We start from the raw sequence: 15793 nt of genomic DNA, 5'->3' as shown, positions 1-15793 counted from the left end.
AGGGAGTTGTTTTCTGTGGTGGGAATAGAGTACCAGGTATATAATTGATTGTGGGTTTGGTGGGGGGAGGTAAGAAAGGTTGTGGGTTTGGGGGTTTTTTGGGGGTTTTTGTTGTTTTGCAGGTTTTTTTTAAAGAGCATCTGAATAATGTTTATCAAAAACTAGTATATTTGTTTTGGTTTCCTGGCTTGGGTGGTTTTGTTTGGGATGTTTATGTTGCTTTAATTCTCCTCAGTCTAAGACTAAACACTTCATTTAACATTAAAATATTAATAGAAAGTATAGTTTGTAAACCTGTAACACCTGTTTCATTATAATGTGTTATTTGGTATAATGACAAAAAGTTCTTCCTCATCGCTATAAATGTTCATAAGCTTAATGGCATTTCTGAATGCTCACTTTAATTCCTATTTTTATAAAGAGTTATTGAGGAGAAAAGTCACTCTAGTCTACTTGTTGCAAAAAAAAATAATTCAGAAGACTGTAAATGACCTCTTCCAAAGCTAAGTTGAGTGAGGGTGGTGTACCATCTATCCGGGTGATGAATACTTTAACATCTAGTCTTCATTTTCAGAAAGAAAATAAGTGGAGGTGGAGCCTCCAATTGTAGTTCCATTTCAGGTAGCAAGAGGTGAATGTGATTTAACTTCCACAGCACAGTAACTGAATGCTGTAGTGAGTCTCAGACAGAATGCTTTTACCCCAAAAGATATCGGTGCCACTGCCGCTTATTCTGGTAAGCTTTTCTGAGTGCAGCAGCATTTCACTTAAGGGATGCGTTGCTCACATTTTATTTTCTTTGCTATCCAACTTTCTGGACTTTCCACATAACACGGATTGCAATTCCAGATTTTTGAAAATAACTTGGAAGAATATTAATTTTTGTGTCGCAAAACACTTAAATTTTATGTCTCCAATTCTGCCGTCAGGCATTTTCCGTATTTCCTTCCTTATTTTTTTTTTCTATGCTTGTTTTTCTTCATACTCACCCTTCCTCCTGAACACAGGCATAAACTATACTGTAAAATTAGAAGTTCCAGTTCCCATCTGTTGTTTATGAATGTGGCTCCATTTCTGTTCAAGATTCATACTAAAATTTTTCTCTTTTTATTGCTCCTAATTAATTGCTTTTGCTGCGAAGAAATTTGTACCTGGGGTGTGTGTTTGCAGCCACGGGGGGGCATCGGGTATTAAATGGTGACTCGGACGTGTTAAAAATATTTTAGGTCTCAAAGATTAGGAAAGAAGTAACTTTCACACTTTCAGTCATTGTTACGTCATGGGAGGATGTGTGTGTACATCTACGCGTGTGTGTGTATATACACACGCACATATATTGAGAGAAGAGTGTTTGGTTGCAGGAGCTTCAGAAACTTACTTATCAAATAATTCAGTACTCCTGTTTCTCTCATATTTGTAGAGCAAAAGTCCAAAATTAAAAATCACTATAGCTTCTGGAAAGACTCAGTAAAGAATTACCTTCCCTGGACTGTTAAAGCTTTTTTAACATGTGTATCCATCAACCTGCTGTACTAATCTGTCTTGCAACATCTTCTGGCATATTATGTACAGATAAAATGTGGACTAGTTGGGCACAGCTTCCAGGACAGCAGCTACTTTTGTGAAGTTAAATACAGATTTTCTTAGGATACAAATTCTTTCCCACGAAAGCAAGTGAAAATGTTTAGCAACAGGTGATAAAAATTTCTTTACAAATCACTTTTTCACTGAGACCATCTGGTGAAATATTTGAGCTATCCAAATAACTTGAAATCTGTATTTTACAATATTTTACAGTATTTGTTTATGTCCAATCTTACTTTAAAGTTTGGTATGCTCTGGACTTTGCTATATACTGAAATTCCATTAATTAATGGCATTTTAGGTGCTTCTAAATAAGATTATTTTTTTTTTTTTATTTGGAAGGTTTCCACAGATCTATTCAACAGCAATTTTAAAGGAAAAGCTTGCTTGCATTACTAGTATTAAAAATACATATGTGAAAAAAGAAAACCAAATACACTTCAGAGACTTTAAAGTCATTATTATAGCTGATGTTAGAACTACCAAAGAAATATGTGGCATGTTTCAGTTTAAGGCTTATAACTTTGGATTATAAAAAGGATACTTCTTGGAGAATCATCCAGCTTTGATTGAACGGCTAAAGGCCTGAAAATTGACATTTGGTGAGTTTTCCAGTAGCTGATTACCTGCGTTACTCATGCTGTGAGATCAAGAAGACTTGAGTTAATTCTTTTCAGGTTCTATTTAGTTTAATCTCTGGTTCTTATCACATTGATTATGGGACTGGACAGTCCATTAGGAAGAATAGCCACAGCAAAATATGTATACATTTTATTGTGGAATCCAGAGTGTAATGTTAAATGTTCATCTGTAATTGGATAACTAAAGGATTTCATATCTTTAACAAATCACTTCGAGTCTGATTTGATCATTGAAATCTGGGAAACATTGCACAGAAGGGAGGTGACTGTAGTAAGAGAATTCAGACCCAGTGAGATAAATGTGGTGATCTCACTGCACACAGCTGTGTTGGCTTTTTCTGCGCCTTTCCTAAACAAACAGCCTTATGGAGTTTCCTACTAGGAGTCTGATCTTTTACTCTGTGGAAGACAAAGGGTGCAAGTAGGTAGGAACTTCTCAGAGCAAGAAAGAAGGGTTTCTTCATTAATGTGTTCTCTCTCAACTAACAAACATTTTAGTGAATGTTGTATATTAACTATGTTTGCCTACTCTGGTATCTTGTATATTCACTGAAAAGCTGAGATACAAAAAATATTTACATTTTTTTTCACATCTAGAATTTCTTTCTGTTACTCTTTTGTTTTGGGGCCTAATTATTACGTTTGAGTTTACAAGCCCCCGAAAGTTTGCTCTTCACTACTTTTGTCATTCTTAGTTCAGCTTCAAAAGATAGATTGGTTTTTTTAGATGTTCCTGGTGGTACTAGTTCAGCATCCTAAAACACAGCTCTCATATTTAGAGTAAACAGTTTGCAAATAATCCTTTGGCTGAAAACTGAAAAACTCTATTGTAAATACTGAAAATGAACAGAAAAGTAAACTAAAAATAAATCCCTTTTTTTTAACATTTCAAATCTATTGTCTCATTAGTCCTCTTTTTGTTACTGTGAAAGGTGCTAGAACAAAAGATAGACTGTGTCAATTTAAAATACTATTCCTTAGCTAGATGCAACAAATAAAATATTCATTTCCACTGTCTCCTCAGAATTTCTAGATGCCAAATCATAAAGACTTTCTTACAGCTACAGAAAAGGAAGTTTTCAAATTACATAAATGAACATGTTTGATAAGTCTTGAACTCTCCCTGTGCTGCTTATATTAAGCATTTGATGCTTCCAAATTCCTCCACTAGCCATAACACTCCTAGCACTGCTATTCTACAAACTCTTCACTTGCTCAAATCACCAGCAGAACATGCTCTGCGGCTTGTGATTACTTTGGCTTGCTGTTAGATGGCAAAACAAAGGTGCCTGGACACCTGAGCAATTTCTTTTCTTGAGGAAAATGCCCAGTCAATGGTGATAGCATACTGTGCTGGAAACAGCGCCTTTGTCCAAGAGCTATTGGTTTTAAACTAATCTTGCTGTAACTGAGACATACAATTACACAAATCTCTCCTGAAGTATGATCTTTCAGGCTTGCCTGTGTTGGCTGAAGCAAAGACCGTTCATGTGCACCCACACGTGTACAAGGTAAGGAAGCTAAGCAAACAATCCTTTAGCACAACACATTTATTTTCTCTTACTGCTCTTTGTGTCATGTCAATATCAACCCATGGGCTGAGGAACATGCATGAACAAACACTCCTGTAGGGCTGTACTTTGTGACGCGGTATAAAGTAGTACGTGAAATACAGACTAACTTAATCATGGAAGCAGGTCCAGATGGGTAAAAAATTCTGGAAGTGCTTCTGTACACTTCTGAATCGGGCCTTTATTGGGATACCGCGAAGGGTTACATCACACTTCCTCACTTCACGTAATACAATGAAATATATTTAATTCTGTTAGCTGATGAATTCAGTTAAATCTGCAGTAAAGTTTGCATGACAATCATTTTATATTGGAAAAAAATATAGCTTAAGAGTTTCCTGAAGATGTAATGAATTATTAATATCATCTTTATAATAGTAACATTAAAAACCCTAATTATCAAGTTAAAAGAACAAAAAGTTAGGTGATGTAAATATTCAAAATAAATTAGAATTGGGATCATTCTAGCCTTCACTTATTCGGTACATGTGTTTATAGTTATGATCTCACATGCTCTAACCCTGTAGAGTCTCATCATAAATACATTTTCAACGTAAGTCAGAATATCAGCAATAGAATGCTGTATTTTTATGGTTAATATGCAACATTATGTCATCTTCTAGAAAATGAAAGGATATAATCTCTGTTCTTCAAACCCAAACTATTTGAAGTAGGCAAACCAGACTCTGGAGTGTGTTTGATTTGGAGTCTTTTTCTAGTCAGGACCTCTCCCAGGCCAGTACATCAGAGGTCGATGCTGTTATTCTGGATCCTGGATTTATTAAAGATGGGGAAGATAGAGGGAAACAACTGGAAAACTAATCTGTAGTTCTTTAGGCTCATAAAATAATTATGAGAAGAAACAAAGACACCAGTTCTACCTGAGCAGAACTATCCTGTGTCCTTGTTGTAGTTAACCTTTTGCACACGCTAATGAGTATGGCTACCAGCCTAAATCCGACTTGGCTCATGGGCAGTATATGCAACTAAACATATTTTTTATGACTAGTTTTGTTTGGGCAATCGACATTTTATACTGCTGGATAAGACTGTGTATGATCTGCAAATGCTGTTTGGCAATGTTTGAGCCGTGTGTTACTTTCTCCCAACCACCTCTAGCTGGCACTCGTGTCAACGTTTTGTGCCAGGGGTATTTCCCCCCCAGCTCGTAGCACAAGGACGTTGGTTTCTTGTTTGAGTGGCTGTGTACTTTTTAATGCATGTCCCCAGATTAGTATGTACCAATAGTAAACCTTCAAACCTCTTTGAAAGCTCCTTCAAGACAAAATCAGGTGAACTAGACGTGCCAAACTGCCAAGTGTAACGTAAGTTATTGTAACTGCGTGGTTATCTTGCACCCTTCGTTTGGGAGTTTCCCAGTGTTTCACAAGAGCACTTTAAAAACTGCTAGTTCACGTGGAGAAGAGTTAAACTTGTGTATTTTTTTTTACAGTTAGTCCCCACTACTAATTAAGGCTGTTATGATAATGTTTAATGCAAATGTTAAGGTTATTAACATTTCTCAGCTTGCAAGGTTCAATTTTCTAGGAAGCCCTTCGGTGACTTGACACTTCCTCAGTCCTCCTTTGAACCTGCTGATGGGTGTACATGCACGCATCTGGGCTCACGTCTGTATGTATGGGGCACATGTTCAGTTCCCATAATTTGCCTTTCGTCAGAAGCCTTGAAATTGTAGTAGGGTTAGAAATTAAAGCCTCCGTAAAGATATTTGCATATGCAAATTGCAATCTGAAATCTTTAAAGGCAGAAATAAGATTAATATGTTAGGTTTATATTAATAGGTCTGTAATGCTATTACAATTTAACAGCTTAAAAACAATTTGGTTCATAGACATTGCAGTTAACTTTCTTAACATATGATGGGCATATATGTGAAATTAATGGATGAAGGGAGGCACCATTAATTTGTATTAAAAGTGGGTGCATAAAATCATCAGTTAGAAATAAATATTGTCATATTTAAGCATTTAAGAATGCCAGTTGAATGACCCCGAGCAGAATGGCTTTGGTATTATGTTTTTTACCTACACATGGATATTTATTTTTGCACCTCTGGAAGAGGAGGCTGCCCAGCAGCCAGGGAAGCGCGTTTACTTTGAATCGTATTTAAAATGGATTTCAATGGATTAGTTCCGGGAAGAAGGAAGCACGCCTGTTCCAGCCCTTCAACCGCAACCTTCCTGCAGGCTCCACCGGCACCTCCCCGCCGCCCGCCCGCAGTCCTCGGCGGCTGCCGCTCGCACGGCGACCAGCCCGGCAGCGCGGCCGCCACCGGCCCCGGGCGGGGCGGGGAGGGGCGCCCCTGGCCAATGCGGCGCCGCGGCCCCCCGCGCCGCCGGGGAGCGCCCAATGGCGGCGGCTCCGTGCTGCCGCTGCCCTGGGGAGGGGCGGGACGGGGGCCGCGCCGCCGCCTCCCCTCAGCGCTCTGGCCGCCGGCGCGGGCGGCGGCACCGGTGCCCCGCAGAGCGCCTCGTACCCCGCCGTCAGGTAGGTCCGCGGGGGGCTCGGGGGAGCGGCCGTGGAGCCGGCAGCGAGCGCGGGCCGGGGAGGGTGAGCTGCGTGCCCGGGGCCGCCCGGCCGGCCCCCAGGGAGGATGGTGCGCGCTCGCCCTTCCTGACAGCCCAGGAGGGGGAACCGCGGCTCTGGGTCTGCGGGGAGCGTGTTTGCAGGCAGCGCTAGCGCAGAGGCAGGCGGAGGACATCCAGAACCCGGAGCCGAGGAAACCTGAAGCGAAGGCAGGTAGCCCCGGTGGCGGGGCCGGGGCTGCTGCCCTCCCCTCTGTGCGTTCGCTGCTGCTGTGCCCTCTCTGCGACTGAGGGGAGGGGACGCCCTCGGCTGCCCCCCCGATGGAGCTGGAGTTGCCCCTCCGCTCTCCAGCCCCTGTCCCTGGCCGGGGCTCATGGCACCGCTCCCGGCCGTGACCGTCTGGACCGCGTTTCAAGCCGTCCCCCCTCGGTCCTTGCCCCTCCTTCGTGGCTGTTTACGGTGAAGGCTGTTTTTGACAGGCAGCCTAGCAACCCCCCGGCCATCTTCTCCCAAATGAGTGCTCTCCTCTATTATTTGTAATAATGCAGGCTGTGTTTCTGTGGAAGCGCTGGCACTTCGTTACTCTGCGTCTGCAGAAGGGTTAATGAGTCATTAACAGCAACATGTGGAAGCTGCTGGTATCCGCCCACCCCTCAGCTGCTCTATGCAATTACTCATGTTTTGCATTTTTCCTTTCTTGACTCTACTGAATTGTGCTGCTTTTGAAATGGTTGTCTGTGGTTAAGATATTGCAAGGCAAAGAAAAATCACCACTCATCTTTCTGTCATCTCGTTTGAATACACTATGTAAATTACAGGTTTAAAGAGCTCAAATTACATATTTCCATGCAAAGTGGATTTTTGTGTCCATGCGTGACCAGACAGCCTCTTCCCTGCAAATTTGCCTAGTTCATGTGTTAAATGTCCTTCCTGTACTGCAGCTCCACTTTTCTCTGCTGATTTTTGTGAATTGTTTTGTTGACTAATTGGCTGTAATCAGACTCAACTTTTCTGATTCTTTTTCCCCATGGTTTAATCCTTTGAGACTTCAGTTTTTCAACGAGAAACAAATTTTAAAAAACGCTTGACTAGCTCAGGCGATGCTTTACAGCTCACGTCTTCCCATACTTAGTTGTGCCTTTTGCTGGGAATTATCCTTAGAATAACTTCACAGTATTGGTTTGGGGGCATTTTTAGTGTTGTTAAGGCAAAAATTTGGCAAACATTGGTGTTTCTTTACTTGTGAATCAGCCATGAGTCATTCTTGTCTTTTGTGAAATGTGCGTTTTGTAAACTTACTAGTTTGGGCAAGTAAATTTCAAACTACAGGTTGATGGCAAAATGCTTGTGTTCACTAATTGTGGCACGTGACTCTGATTTCTTTTTCTTTTCTCTGCCAAGATGAGTGAAACATACCTTGTGTTACACAGACAAGTTAGCTCTGGGCTTTGCCTTATATTTTCCAGACGAACAGGTTTGTTAGTAAACGAAGTTTGTGTTATCACCAAGAAGCTTGAAGAGCAGTTTCCTGTCTCTCCAGTGAGCTGTATTATGTGGGATTATGCAATGCATATGACTTTCCTAAATACTTGGTTTCCAAATGGCTGGGTTCTCTCTTCTCCAAGAACTTTTGGATTTTATTGATTATAACATAAAGTGATATTCGCTGTGAATTATGTTTCATTTATTATATCATGCTTTTGTCAGGTAAATCTTTGACTTTTAACATTAAAGATTTTTCATTATATTCCTATGGAGATCTCAAGTACAAAGCAGTAAGTCCCAAGCAGATCTAACATATGATTTTCCTTAGATATAGGAATACAGCTGGCAACTTCAGTGACTGCTGCTCTTTTATAGTTGTAGCTTTTAAATTATTTTTAAAATATGAATGCCATCAAGAGCATCACCATTAAACTTTCCCACAAGAGAAAAGGTCGGATTTTTTTTCTCTCACATATTGCACTGTATATCAATTCTGACTAGCTGTAATGTCTTATGATTCATATCCTTAATTATCATTAAGAACTTAACAGCATACCTTGGTATTTAACTGCAGTTCTCTCCTTTACACAACTTCCTTGGATCCTTCATTACATCAGTGGCATAATTAATACTCTGCTGTGTGGTTGGTTTAGATAACAGTCTAAGGGACACAAGGTAAAAAAGCAACAGCTACATCTCAATAGTGGCCAATTCCCCATCTCGAGTTCTTGTCTGTGCTACCTTGCCAGCTATCTTGTTAAGAACTGGCAGCTGATACAGTTCCCTGGTTGAGAAACCCAGACTGTGTGTGGGTTAAAACCATATTGTGAGTGGGCTAAATACATTATGTTTATGGAGTCCTTAATTTTCAGCTCTCTCAAGTCTGGCATCAGCAAATGAAGAAGAGAAATGGTACCTATGCATGTTACAAATCTTGCAAGATGTTCTGCTCTGCAAGGCTTCTGTGGCCCCTATTGTGGAAGTGGTGACTTTTCCAGTCAGTGAGGCAGTTGCCAAGGTGGCATCAGCTACAAGATCATGGCTTGTGGATTCTCCTGCTCTGACACTTTGCTCCTGGTAGTACCCTTTCTTCGTGCAGCTTTTAACCCAGGTATTGCACTGAGGCTTTATGCAAAGCACCTGTCATGATCTTTGCCAATAATACAGATTAAGTAAATTTTGAATTGTTGAAAAGACCTATTCTTAAAGGCAGGCTGAAAGTAAAATTGTAGCCTCAGAGGTTTGCAACAATGTTAGCTTTGAAAGTTGGAAAGCTAAAAAAAAATCATTAGGAAATAAGCTATAGAACTATAAGGATTCACGTGGTGGTGGCAATCTTCTAATGTAATCTTGGCTATCTAAAAGTTGGATATATCTAAGCTAATCACTTAAGCTCACTCTGCAGTCAGCTAGGAAAGGAGAGCCTTCAGAAGGCAATTCTTGGGCAATTTGTCTGAATTGTCAGTTGCATTAGAAAAAAAAACCCCATGAAGTACTCAATAGCAAAACCAGATTTTTGTTGTCCTCTGATGTCTTAATACATTTTCTTTGGAGTCTACCTATGCTGGATGGTTTCTTAAAGGATTGCAGGTTCTGATAATGGATGTAATAACTTCACAAGTGGTTAAGCCTCAAGGAAGGAATTCCTGTCTTTGTATGTGTTGGGTATGAGCATGTGTTGTCTTCAGGACTATGGCTGTAATAGTGACCAGATGAATTTGAGTCCTAGAAAACACAACTAGAAGCCTTACAGCTCAGCTCATACATCTGGAAACATTAGGGGTTAAATCTTTACTTCGTGTTGATGGTGAAAGTTTTACCAGGACCTTAAACAGGGCCAGGAATCCATTTGAAGGTGTCTATATGGGTAAGATTGCTTCCCAGGTAGGGATTTTGAATCCTTTATTGACTTCTGCGATCAATTTTCACTCTCTTTTAAATGTCCAGATAAAGTGAATGGTGTAGAAAGTCCTGTTTCTTTCAAAACTTAAGGGTGTAAAATTTCAGAGGTTGAGACTGAAAAAAATGAGAAAATGCAGTCCTGTGGGAGATACCAGGGGACAAGCATCAGGGTTCCAGGATTCCCTTCTTTTCTGAAAAACAATGAATGCAAGTACATTAGTGCATTACTTAGAGCAGGAATGGACTTTTGAAATGAATGTCCTGATCATCTGCACTTACTGCACTTCAGTTTGCATCTCAGAACACATAAACTAATTTTGTTTGGGGTAAAACTGAGTCAGAAGAACTCCAGGAGCTCATTTAATGTATTCTAAGGGCTAATGCAAATTTGGTCTGCAGGATCAGATTGGAGATAATTGGAAGTAAAAGATGCAAAAAAGTAGTGTGAAAGCTATGCCCTTAATGCCAAGTATTTCACCCTACAGCTTTGCTCCTGTTGGTAAGGTTTGACACTGCTTGCTAGTGTAAACTTTGGATATAGCATCTTGACCAACTTGTTACCAGTTTTTTTTAAATGTAACATAATCCTCAGTATATATTTACAGAAAAAAAATACAAGGGAAAATATAAACATCATAGCATAATGTTAAAAAAGTTAAGAGAACACATGCACGTGCCCCTTACATAGCTATAGAAACAAATAGTGCTTTATTAATAGAAAATACTCTTAAAGGGGGTAGGTTACTGAAATATATTGATTTCTTAAACATCAGTTCTATAGAGATACAGTTAGTGAAGAGGAGCCATAAAATTAGAGCTTTTGCCCTCACCCATCCTGAAAATGCTTCAATGGGTACTTTTCTGACAGTAAATATTTCCTACAATGTTGAAGATGTTTTCTCAGCAGTGATATATTAAGGTTTATCAGTCCACTGCAGTGACATGTCTAGAAATATGTGTAAGACTTTCTTCAAGTTTACATTTTTATTTATTGGAAGAGCTCTTGCTATAGGCACATCTTGATTAATTGTGCCATTACTTCAGATCAACACTTAGTGACATCATCTCGTATCGCTCAGGGGCATTCATACAAAATGAGAAATCAGTCTCTGAGTAACAAACCACTGCTGAAGCACCTGTTGTTCATTCTTGGCGGAGTAAGGCAGTTGTTCTGTGTTTGATACTGACAGGGAAGGTGCGATAGACAGATTGCAATCCTACTGATATATTTTATTGTATAAAGTCATTTATCTTGAATATTAAATGTGGTTTTTAAGCTTTATTGCAGACATTTCCCTCTGGGAAGACAGAACTAAGTGAAACTCCTACGAAAGAGTCCTGAAAGAAACAAATAGCAGCCCTAGAAGTAATGAAGGAGGGAGCCAAAAAGCATGGGAAAATAACCTGAAAATGTGTGTGTGTGTGTAGGTTATTTAGTAATAACAATAAATACCTGCCTAGAAGCCCTGTGTGATCAAGAGTGTGTGCTGTAGAGTTTGGGGAATTAGAGTTCCTGGAAGAGGGGAGGATCTACACTAACACAGCATATCAGTGAAAGGGGAAATAGAGTATTGGTACAACATTATTTTTGGCTGTGATTCAGTTGCCTTAATTTAGGTGTGAAAAAGACACGCAAGCCTAAGTTAGTTGCCATAGTCTTTCTGGAGGGGGATTCACCTGTCCGAAAATAGATCAGACGAAGGATCCTGTGTTCCTTCCATTGACTATAAACAGAGCATCAGATGACTATCTCAGATGTCTAGCAGGGCGTCCGGAGTTAAATGAGATGCGATTCATCTTGCTTTATTAAGGTAACTGAACTAAATGTCTCAGCACAATTCCTTTGGCTTGAAACAGAGGACAGAGCTGACCGGTGTGCTTCAGGACCCTGTGAAGGTGCTCCACCAGTACAAAACTCTCCCAGTATTCGAAGAGCAGGCAGTGTGCTCCGGAGCTGAGATTCAAAGCCGAGCTCCTGGTCCAAGGGCAGCAGACCTGACTGGTGAGCTGGAGAGGAAGGATGTCTCTGCTGAGCTGTGTTGCTTGTTTCATTACGCTCTTTTAGGCCAAGTTTTAGTTGGCATTTATAGATGTGAATATTTATAGAAACTAATTCTCTCTGTGGGCTCTTGGGTTTGCCAGCTGCAAAATTAAATGAAATAATTATCTTTAATTTACTTTTGAAAATGGGGGTGGGTATACAATATAGTAATTCTGACTTTTGCTGTCTGAACCAGGGGCCTTTTGTGAACAGAAGGTACCGTTTTGCAGAACTGCATGGTGGTTTTGTGGTTGTGTGGGTGATGGAAAAAGCACTACTAAGCATTTTTGAAGAGAAAAAGTATTACTAGCTGCATAACTGAAACTTAAGCTGGTCAAGCACCACAGCACAAGGCCAGTTTATTTTCTAATAAAGTAGTTTTGATCGAACAGCTGTAGTTAAGAATTTGGCCTATGAAGTTTAATGGTTAGTTGCTGTTTAATTGCTAGCTGCTCCTGAGGACAGAAACTTGCCACCAGAATGCTCCTTTCTCTCTGATCCTTGCTATGTTGTTTCCAGTTCACCAGAGTTCAAATATTTACTTGGCTAAAAATTATATCCCATATGTAAAAATTATATATGGTGGAAACATCAGGTGCATGTTCCTAAATCTTGTTCCAAATTATAAGGTACGTGAGTTCAGCATGAGGAATAAGGTCTCAGCTGATAGGTACATGGATTTTTTGGGGGTATTCACTGCCAGAATCTCAAATGTCACTGAAGGGGATAAAGCTGAGGTAGAATAGATTGGGCAGATCTGGGCTTTCCCCTCCTAAATAACTCATCTCTGACCTCTGCAATTTAATTGTCCAAGTCTCTCTGAATGGAGGCAGCTGTATTAGTTTACCACACTACATGTGTGCTCACATGGCGCCACTTTTTTTCCAGAAAAGATTGCAAATTCTCCCTGTATTCAACCCAGGGTATTGATATAAATATGCTTGGAGCTAAAACTGGTTGAGGGTGGCCACAGACCTTTGGGAGCTGCAGCTCCAAACAGCTGCAGTAAGCTCTTCAGTGACACTGAAACAGGCACTAACTTTCAAGTGATAATCCCTTTTCTTTTCAGGAAGTTTGTCGTGAAAAAAACTAAAATTCTTCTAATTCTACTAATTTTCAGTAGTTTGTAACATGCTTTTGTTTGTGTCTGTGTGAATTATGCTGGTGTCAAATTTACAGCTCTGCCACACTGAGTCACTGCCAGTCTTCGTAACAGAAACCGAGAGTCCCAGTCCCTTTGTGGACCTGCGCCTTTATGAAACAGGGAGGTAAATATCTCAAATATTGTAAAATCTACTTGTCTGCATCCCATTTCCAAAACGTGTCCACTGGGTAAGGCAGCCTTTCCCAAAGGTTAGCCGGGCTCAGCTTCCCCAGAGCTGGCAAGGGAGCTGTAATGCTGCATTCACGTTGCTGTGAACTGGTATTTCCACATACCATAATGCTGTGCAACTGAGACGTATTGTGGGCTGAGCAGCAGAATAACCACGGTCGCTTACGGCTACGTGAGGTTGGGTGAGGAGGTGGGCCGACCTGACTGCATTACTTCCATGTCCAGAGCAGGCTCAGTAAGCAGCCGTGCTGTCCAAGACACAGCACCGCTGGTAGTGTTACCTAAGAGGGATTGCATAGAGGAGGGTATTCAGACTCCAAACCTTTTAATAAAAAAAAAAGGGCTTTGGCAGTATTATCTGAGTGCCCAGCATACATCTCTGTGTCTGCAGTGCTTTATATTGATTTTTCAATGAAGTGAGTGAAGTCTTCATAAAGTTCTTTCTGCTTTGTTTTCCTGACTAGACTCCAGAGTCTTCACACAGTAACCCTGTCTTAAACTTCTCAGGGCTTGAGTGGGAAGGGAGTGTTGGGATTGTGGGTTTTCTGGTGGTTTTTGGTTTTGTGTTTTGTTGTTTTGTTTTTGTTTTTTTTTTTTTACGGTGTTGCTCTACTAAAGCACATGGGTAACACAAAGCAGGTCATGTATAAACCAGACCAGATGTCTTCCTTTAAAGAAAATAACCTTTGGGTTACACAATGTCTGACAGTACCCAGAAATGTAACGTGAATGAAATTCTTGTCTAAAAATTTGGGAGGCAAGATACTGCATTACCCAAGTCCAGTTGAGAGCTGAGTATGTTCATGACTTCACTTTGTCTTACCATGTGTCTTTTATCTTACTCTTTTAGTTTCCGCATTCATAATTTGAAAGCGTAGATGAGTAGAGCATACTTGTAGATTTATAGAATGGCTGGTTACCTAAAGCAGTTAAACTTTACACGATTTAATGACTAAAGAAATGTCTGCTATTTGAAACCAATGAGTTAGTTGTCTGAGAAGGAAAGAATAGTGAAATGTCTCACTGTAGGTTTTCCTTTTTTTTTCTTTTTTTCCTATTGGGGTTTTTTTTTTAAGAGTATCGATTTGGTGTAGCCAGCTAAATTATTTTATATTCTCAAAATATGGCATTTTGAAAGATCAAATCACATTCCTATTTCTGTGTGAAAACTGGAGATTTTTTCATGCACCTATAAATAGCAGTTTGCTTAGTTTTAGATGCTGTGTACCATGTGCCAAGTACCTACACCTACAGTGCTTGCATACCACTGGCTCAAGCCAGGCATGTGAGGAGCTGCCATCACAGAAGCTTCCCCAGCAAACAGTTTGGTCTACAGGGAACCTTCTCCCCAGGGTGTCAACACCCTGAATGCTTCGTAACTGAGCATTTGTGTCAAATTAAAAGATGAGCATCTCATGGAAACCATACAATAATGTTGGTGTTAAGTATTTGATGCTATTGAGCATGAGGTGCAACTGGTCCTTCTTCTTGCTGTTGACACTCGGACTTGCAATGGCACCTCTTGTAGCTTCCTCAGCAAAATACCAAGTGTAATAAAATATGAATGATTTGCTGCTTCCACATACCATAGAGGTCCGCCTCTCACTGTGTACCCCTGCAGCACTTACATGATCTCGTGTAGATAGATGGCAACATATCTTGGATTCCTCTTCTGGGGTGCCCAAGGTTGCCTGCTGTCTCACAGGCACAGCTAACTATCAAAGGGGTAGTACCACAAAGATGGGCAGCTGCTGCTCACCGAACCAGACGATGCCAAAGCATTGGTAGTCAGAAAGCAGAGTATTCTGAACTTCATTTTCAGCAAAGGGCTCTGCTCCTTTCCGTGAGAGGAAAGCCACCTCTTGTGTTCTGTTCCCTGGGAACTTCCAGAGATGAGTAAGCAACACTTGGGAATGAGTATTACCTCTACTGTCATATTACTAACCCTATCTCTAGATATGGATGTGCTGACAGAGGTACGACAAAACAGGTTCTTTTTTTCTCCCCTGAAACACGTTACCCCACTTATTAGTGTGTGTTACTAAAAACAAGACAAACAAACAAAATAACAATAAACCCAAACCCAAACAACAAAAAATAAAGGATTTTCTCTTCCTCCCATTCTACATCATGCTAGTATACCATGCATTCTTATTTCATGTTTTGACCATTAGACAAATACAGTTAGACACAAATGTTTTAGACAATGGTGTTGCAAACATACTATTTTGTACTATGTATGAATTTGACTTGTCAAGATCTTTGTTTCTACTTCATATATAGTTTTTTGTCATAGTTTATAAAATACTGGGTCCCTTTAAATTCAATCTTTGTTTTTTTTTCTACAGTTGTTTTTCATTCTCTTGAAACAGGAGGAGTCATGCTAAACGAATAGCACCATCAAGTCTAATGGGCCTATATTTAGAGTGTCTAAAATAGAGAGTGACAACAAACGTGATATTTGTGGGTTGCCCTGAAGGGCTGCAGTGTCCTGGCATCACACTAAGTTGCATAATCTCAATTGACTCTCCAGACACTGGAAACGAGGAAAGACCAGCTGGATCATCCAAGGAATTTTCTGCCAGGACAGGCTGGTTGCCTGTGGTACCTCTTCCAGAGTATTGTTTTTTGTCTGGCTTTAAATAATCAAGCAGGACTTCCTTAACCTGGGAGACAGCCTCACATTTTA

The 15793-nt window shown here is 40.4% G+C and overlaps 1 protein-coding gene across 2 annotated transcripts in view; it reads left to right on the top strand.

Annotated features, from left to right (window-relative positions):
• The first annotated feature begins 6240 nt into the window (after positions 1-6240).
• Positions 6241-15793, top strand: part of STON2 (stonin 2) — an 85260-nt gene continuing 75707 nt past the window's right edge. The window contains exon 1 of one of the 2 annotated variants that reach the window (XM_068397925.1): positions 6241-6304. The gene's annotated coding sequence lies outside the window, so the exon portion shown is untranslated. Of the gene's footprint in view, positions 6305-12955; positions 13040-15793 lie in introns of those variants that run through there. The other variant, XM_068397926.1, reaches the window with a different exon arrangement.

The sequence above is a fragment of the Nyctibius grandis genome, chromosome 4, assembly GCF_013368605.1.
Source record: "Nyctibius grandis isolate bNycGra1 chromosome 4, bNycGra1.pri, whole genome shotgun sequence".
NCBI classification, from domain to species: Eukaryota; Metazoa; Chordata; class Aves; order Nyctibiiformes; family Nyctibiidae; genus Nyctibius; species Nyctibius grandis.
Note: the sequence above shows the minus strand (reverse complement) of the source record. Positions and strands in the feature narration are given on the sequence as shown.